The sequence below is a fragment of the Schistocerca gregaria genome, chromosome 9, assembly GCF_023897955.1.
Source record: "Schistocerca gregaria isolate iqSchGreg1 chromosome 9, iqSchGreg1.2, whole genome shotgun sequence".
NCBI classification, from domain to species: Eukaryota; Metazoa; Arthropoda; class Insecta; order Orthoptera; family Acrididae; genus Schistocerca; species Schistocerca gregaria.
The window spans coordinates 224,989,997-224,997,421 of record NC_064928.1 but is presented as its reverse complement, the minus strand read 5'-3'; the positions used below and the strand labels follow the sequence as shown (position 1 = coordinate 224,997,421).

The window sequence follows — 7,425 nt, the reverse complement described above, 5'->3', positions numbered from 1 at the left end:
ATCTCGAAATAAATCGATATCTCGAAATAAATCGATATCTCGAAATATATCGATATCTCGAAATAAATCGATATCTCGAAATAAATCGATATCTCGAAATAAATCGATATCTCGAAATAAATCGATATCTCGAAATATATCGATATCTCGAAATAAATCGATATCTCGAAATAAATCGATATCTCGAAATAAATCGATATCTCGAAATATATCGATATCTCGAAATATATCGATATCTCGAAATATATCGATATCTCGAAATATATCGATATCTCGAAATAAATCGATATCTCGAAATATATCGATATCTCGAAATATATCGATATCTCGAAATAAATCGATATCTCGAAATAAATCGATATCTCGAAATAAATCGATATCTCGAAATAAATCGATATCTCGAAATATATCGATATCTCGAAATATATCGATATCTCGAAATATATCGATATCTCGAAATATATCGATATCTCGAAATATATCGATATCTCGAAATATATCGATATCTCGAAATATATCGATATCTCGAAATATATCGATATCTCGAAATATATCGATATCTCGAAATATATCGATATCTCGAAATATATCGATATCTCGAAATATATCGATATCTCGAAATATATCGATATCTCGAAATATATCGATATCTCGAAATATATCGATATCTCGAAATATATCGATATCTCGAAATATATCGATATCTCGAAATATATCGATATCTCGAAATATATCGATATCTCGAAATATATCGATATCTCGAAATATATCGATATCTCGAAATAAATCGATATCTCGAAATAAATCGATATCTCGAAATAAATCGATATCTCGAAATAAATCGATATCTCGAAATAAATCGATATCTCGAAATAAATCGATATCTCGAAATAAATCGATATCTCGAAATAAATCGATATCTCGAAATAAATCGATATCTCGAAATATATCGATATCTCGAAATATATCGATATCTCGAAATATATCGATATCTCGAAATAAATCGATATCTCGAAATATATCGATATCTCGAAATATATCGATATCTCGAAATATATCGATATCTCGAAATATATCGATATCTCGAAATATATCGATATCTCGAAATAAATCGATATCTCGAAATATATCGATATCTCGAAATATATCGATATCTCGAAATATATCGATATCTCGAAATATATCGATATCTCGAAATATATCGATATCTCGAAATATATCGATATCTCGAAATATATCGATATCTCGAAATATATCGATATCTCGAAATATATCGATATCTCGAAATATATCGATATCTCGAAATATATCGATATCTCGAAATATATCGATATCTCGAAATATATCGATATCTCGAAATATATCGATATCTCGAAATATATCGATATCTCGAAATATATCGATATCTCGAAATATATCGATATCTCGAAATAAATCGATATCTCGAAATAAATCGATATCTCGAAATATATTTCGAGATATCGATATCAATCGCCTTTTTCTGCTACACTTATGTGTCAACGCGCGCCGACCTCGGGAAACGCGCGCCGACCTCGGGAAACGCGCGCCGACCTCGGGAAACGCGCGCCGACCTCGGGAAACGCGCGCCGACCTCGGGAAACGCGCGCCGACCTCGGGAAACGCGCGCCGACCTCGGGAAACGCGCGCCGACCTCGGGAAACGCGCGCCGACCTCGGGAAACGCGCGCCGACCTCGGGAAACGCGCGCCGACCTCGGGAAACGCGCGCCGACCTCGGGAAACGCGCGCCGACCTCGGGAAACGCGCGCCGACCTCGGGAAACGCGCGCCGACCTCGGGAAACGCGCGCCGACCTCGGGAAACGCGCGCCGACCTCGGGAAACGCGCGCCGACCTCGGGAAACGCGCGCCGACCTCGGGAAACGCGCGCCGACCTCGGGAAACGCGCGCCGACCTCGGGAAACGCGCGCCGACCTCGGGAAACGCGCGCCGACCTCGGGAAACGCGCGCCGACCTCGGGAAACGCGCCGAACTCGATGTTACAGGTAATTCATTTACAATAATCTACATGTACTGCACAATGAGAAGAGACTGTCAACCTCAGCACTTTGAAGTAGTGCACAGCCAGGATGACAGGTTGCATTGCTGTTTCTAATCCTCTGGTGCTTCAGCTGCAGAATCCATAACTGCCTCGAATGAGAATGGCAGGAATGAACATCCTGCAGCAGTATAGAACTTACTCGATCTCCACCCTGCACAGAAAATAACGAGGCACTATTATTTCTTATTCTCACCGAACTACAGAAGCCTGTAATGGACATTATGGCGATGTCACCACCTTCACCAGTGAAAGTTATTAGTAGCAATTGAGACAAGAGAAGGTGGCCAGTTATTAATTTGTTTTTCAAAAGTCATTTCATTGTTTATGGGAATCTTTAACTATCATAATGTACTGTCTAAAAGATGTCAACTTTGGAGACTATGTATAATTAGAGCTTTGTCTTTTCCATTCCGAGTTTGTTTATAATGGTATCAAGGGAATCAGATCCACTGGGCATTTAGAGCAACCTGCTTTATACATCAGCAGGCAGTAGGCACAGTATTTGACTGACTTCTTATGTTAGCAGTATGTTAAGCTTGTTTCTCACAAAAAAAGCTTGAATGGGGGTCAAAACCAATACAACCAGTACAAGCCTCATAGACTGTGCAGCACAGGATCTGTGCTTCATTTCTCTGGAAGGTGGCTGGATGTCAACTTTCCCTCCAATGACTTCACAGCACTCATTACACTGGCACCTTACTAGAATATAAATAAACTTGATGGAAGTACACTGCAGCCTTACACCTGAAGGTGATTGGCATACTTCCTCAGTGCCAACACCATTTAGTGTAACACACATCTGTCATCTTGTAATGTCACAGCATCAAAGGCATGTTTTTTAAAATGTTTTCATGACAGTTGCGTATCATGCACACGCACTACACCCCCCCCCACACACACACACAGTCAAAAATTGATAAACATTTTTACACTGCTTCACAGTCAATATAAATAAATTTTGTCTTTTTTTCAACCTCTAGATGGGCAGTGTCAAATATTTAAATATATAATTTATAAATATAAAAGTCACATACACAGAAAATCTTGAGTGGAAAAAGAATGATACAAAGTGAAAAAAGAATACAAATGAAAAAAATTTACTCAGTGATTAACAAGTTGTGACAAAGGAAAAAATTTAGATTTAAAACCATTAATGGAATAAAAGTAATAAAGGCATTGACAAAAATTTAGCGCCATTATTAGTTTCAAATCTACAACCTTACCCTATTTGTTATACCATGTAACAAGCCAATATACTATTATATTTTAATTCTATTGAGTATCACATAAAATTCCGATTTTTTCCATTGATTACTCCCAGAATAGGTCCCACAGGGGTGAGTGACTAAGTGCAATACCTGGTATCTTAACTTACATCATCATACAGATTGTTTCACTAACAGTCAATCTCACCTCTGAGGATCTCTCCTTTTAAGTGCTCATCTACTGCCGAATGCCCCTATTACACAATGATGGGACACCTTTACTCTTTCTGCTGTTCACTGTACATGTCCATTAAATATGAAATTATATTGGAAGTAACAGTACTGACCAAATTCCACAATCTGTATTAAATACTTTAACAAAGTTAAATACCTGGTTTGATTTAAGTTTGTTGAAATTAAACATGGAAAAGAATGAGTTAATGAGTAAATCAAAACAAGCAATATTATATCTAGGACAGCCACAGAAACCAGGATTTACAATTTATTACTTTCAGTGGCACCTCTATGGAATATAATTTTTCCTACTCTATGTTTAAAATATATTGCCATAGTACAATAAATTATTTGAAAAACAAGTAAAAGATAACCACATATACTTAACGGGCATGCACCAGTGACAGTGCCCAAAGTCACAGATACAAGGCAGCGTGAGAGCCTAGCACGTACTCCATCGTGTGGATGCCCTGATGGATGAAGATTTCTCCCAGGTCGTGGTCTTCACTGCTCTGCGGCACGTGAGCCCCATCTTTACTGTCCTTAGTGTGCTGTCCCTGACATCGATCCCACCTCCGCATCCATGCCATTCTCTGCAGGTACGGGATGGCTTGAAAGTTGGGTAAAGTCAGAAGATTGTCTGTTAAATGAAAGAGCAAACTGACTCAACACAGTATCATCTCCTGCGAGATATTTACCCTCAAATGTGTCAAAACATTGCAGGGGGTACAGATTATTACTCACCAGTTGGTGGGCTTTGCGGTGCCTCATTATCGAAACATTGGGTTTTGCAAGAAGTATCCAAGGCACACACAGTAGGGCAAGAACAAAGAGCCTCTGCAAGCCTTTCTGCAATACAGAAGAAAGACAAAATTATGCAATACTAAAAGTAATGGAAAAATGCAAAACTGGTGAAATTACTTTCCAGAACAAGTTGTTTGAAAACACACATTAAAACTATTTGAGGTAAGACTAATAATGTAGAGTGAAACCAAACAAATTCAATGAAACATTTTTCCACTCTTGCTCACCTGTCCACTGTACATGAACTCATCGCAACCTTTTGGAGGAACAATACCTTTGAACAATACCATATTGATGAAAGTGATTGAAATTGATGGAGCACACGCAGGGCCTGATGTGAAACCTGAAAAAAGAAAAGTTGTGTTTAGTCATCTATCAAATCACAAGCTATAAATTCATTCTAATGCTCCGAAAGTGAAAGCCAAGACGACTTTAACAAAACCTCCACTAATCACAAATGCTGTCTACTATAGTAGAAGTTTAAAATGCCAAAAATTTAATTCTCACTTACCAAATGTCAGTTCATAGTTCATCCATTTGACAAACATCAAGATACATGTGAAGAGGAACAAGAAGATAAAAAAATTATGTCAGACAAACTTGCATATGATGATGGAATTTTTGAAATACCTGGAGAGCAGAAATGGAGCCATGTAAATAAAGTAGCCTTATCATCACCTGTTTAATAAACACGGAGTCAATACTCTATTGTAAACAAATATGAGAGTCATGTGAATTACTCAAATGGACGCTGATGAAAACTAACATCAAAATTAACACAAGTACACTATATACCAAAAGGAAAATTCAGTTCAGAAAATCACCAAAACATAGCTTCAGCTGGCAAAATACAAAGTACTGCCGATGGATAAACTTAAAAGAATGGGAAACTATTACAAGTGTGGGGAACATACGAGTTCCTTCATTAGAGATGAAAGTGGCATTAGGTTGGGAAGGCTGGAAAGGAGTGGCAACTTGCTCAGACCCACCTATTGTAAGCATGATAGGAGGCAGAGATGAAAGATGTTTGAGAAAGTAGGAAGTCAAAAGTAGGCACTACAGCAGCATCATATAGAAGGGATAGTGTGAAAATCCAACACTACTACTCACTCTTACCTGCTTTGTCACTAACCTTTGTTTCATCTTTTTCTCAACAGCTAGGCCGTTCACAACCTGGCCTCAGACACTGACCTCACTTCAACTATGTCCGCCCTATCTAACTGCTCTCCTAAAGAAGTTCTGGAAGTGTGTGTCTTCTTCTTCAAGTACTTCTATCAGTGATACTCAGAATTTCATCATCAGAAAGTAAGTGCAAGGTTGGATCAAATATATATCGAAATTTTGGTTTTGTGTGCCTTTTTGTAAACAGGGAATGGTGCGATCTCTCCTTGTTGCTTTGGTTTCCAATGGCTGTTCTCCACGGCTAGATTGACTGAAGAAACAGTAACGTCAGAGCAAAAGGTAGTGTCCTATGTTGCACAACACATAATAAAGTTTGTCATAATAAAGGTTGTAAAACTGTTCAACTTTTTGGAAGGACTTGCAGCAGAGTTCAGAGACTACACCCTGAGAAAGACTGAAGAGTATGCATGGCACAAACATTTGTACCAGAACAACAAGCAATTGAGAAGGAAATTCGCCAACTTCGCACAAGGACTACCATGACAACATCCACGCTGTTTCTTCAGTCAGTTGACCTCACAGAAAAGTAATTTTGTGGATATGAATTTTTCTAAAGCTTAAATAAATTTAAGACAATTCTGGTTTATATTCAATTAACTCTCTTACTGACCAACCTGTCACGTATATATTTTCTAGGACATACGGAACCGAGGATATTAGTGAGAGAATTCTAGTGAACTACAAATACATACAAGCTCTGATATATCATTGGATAACATGGGATTTATCAATTTTGATGCATCAAGAAAACATACACATCACAGCTTCATTCTCTTAATCCTGCTCTGAGCAAGTTAACAGTTACTTCCATGATACCAATCGCAAGTTGCAAAATGAGAAGATAAGCTGTGTCTAGGAACAAGTAAGGATGAGCAAAGATATGGAAAGGAGGGAGGTTAGTGTTCAACAACCCATACACAATGGACATCTACAGTCTGGGCAAAATGAATGGCACAGAAAATTATAGTAAGAATGATGTGGGATTTTAGTTTTTATGCACTACAGTACCTCTTTGGTACCATTTTGCCACTAAGTTTTGCATTGTACACTTTGCTGGACATTTCACCAAAATACTTCCAGTCAATCTCTTACACTAACAGTCCTGCACATGTTTTCCATGAACTTTTTTGTTTGTGTGTTGTACTCATCTAGTCAGTAAACACATGTGCTCATCTTAAACATAATGACACGCGCAAGTACTCAACACAGCATGAGGGACAGACACTTGCAGACATGTACTAACAATCGATTGATGCATCAAAATCACGCTTTCCAGCTTTTATGATGAGCAGCCCCCTGTTTAACAACAGTCAGCTCCATGTCAAGTCTTACAAATATTTGCTGTGGCCTTGAAGAAATCATCAATGCATACCTATAGCAAGACAGCCAAATGAGATCTGAACCTCCATCTTATTTCCTTAAGGGGTACAACAATTTAAAAAAAATCTCATTTGAAGATTAGTTGCTTTCCAAGCATTCTTAAATACGAGACATTTATGTTTTATTCACAAATTTGTTGGCAGCTAAGTGCATAGCGTAAGCAGAATAAAATCATGATGATTTTTTGAATCTCACTAGAAGCATAACATTCATTCTTACTTTTCTGAATTTCTCATTAACTAACAGAAATGTTAACAAATAATATGGACTCAAATTTGTTAATAACAATTTATCTATTTATTTTTAATTACTATCTGCATGAAAATCCAAGTACTCACAAATTAAATTTTGTTACACAAATGTGAAACATCAGTTTGAAAAAACAAAACATTATTTGAATCTAGAGGTTTACTCAAGCAAGCCAGAAGCCATTCAAAATTCTACCATATTATGTGATACCACTAAAACCACAATTTACATGGTTTACATAATCAACTACATTATCTTGGCCCAGAACTGGGCCACAGCAACTATACTGCCT

At 37.6% G+C, this 7,425-nt stretch overlaps 1 long non-coding RNA gene across 1 annotated transcript in view; it reads right to left on the bottom strand.

Annotated features, from left to right (window-relative positions):
• Positions 1-4,269: 4,269 nt before the first annotated feature.
• The window catches only part of LOC126291825 (uncharacterized), an 11,487-nt gene continuing 8,331 nt past the window's right edge, over positions 4,270-7,425 (bottom strand). The window contains exons 2-3 of the long non-coding RNA XR_007551884.1: positions 4,550-4,665; positions 4,270-4,367 (exon numbers count right to left, since the gene is read on the bottom strand). This is a non-coding gene — a long non-coding RNA (uncharacterized LOC126291825). The remainder of the gene's footprint in view (positions 4,368-4,549; positions 4,666-7,425) is intronic.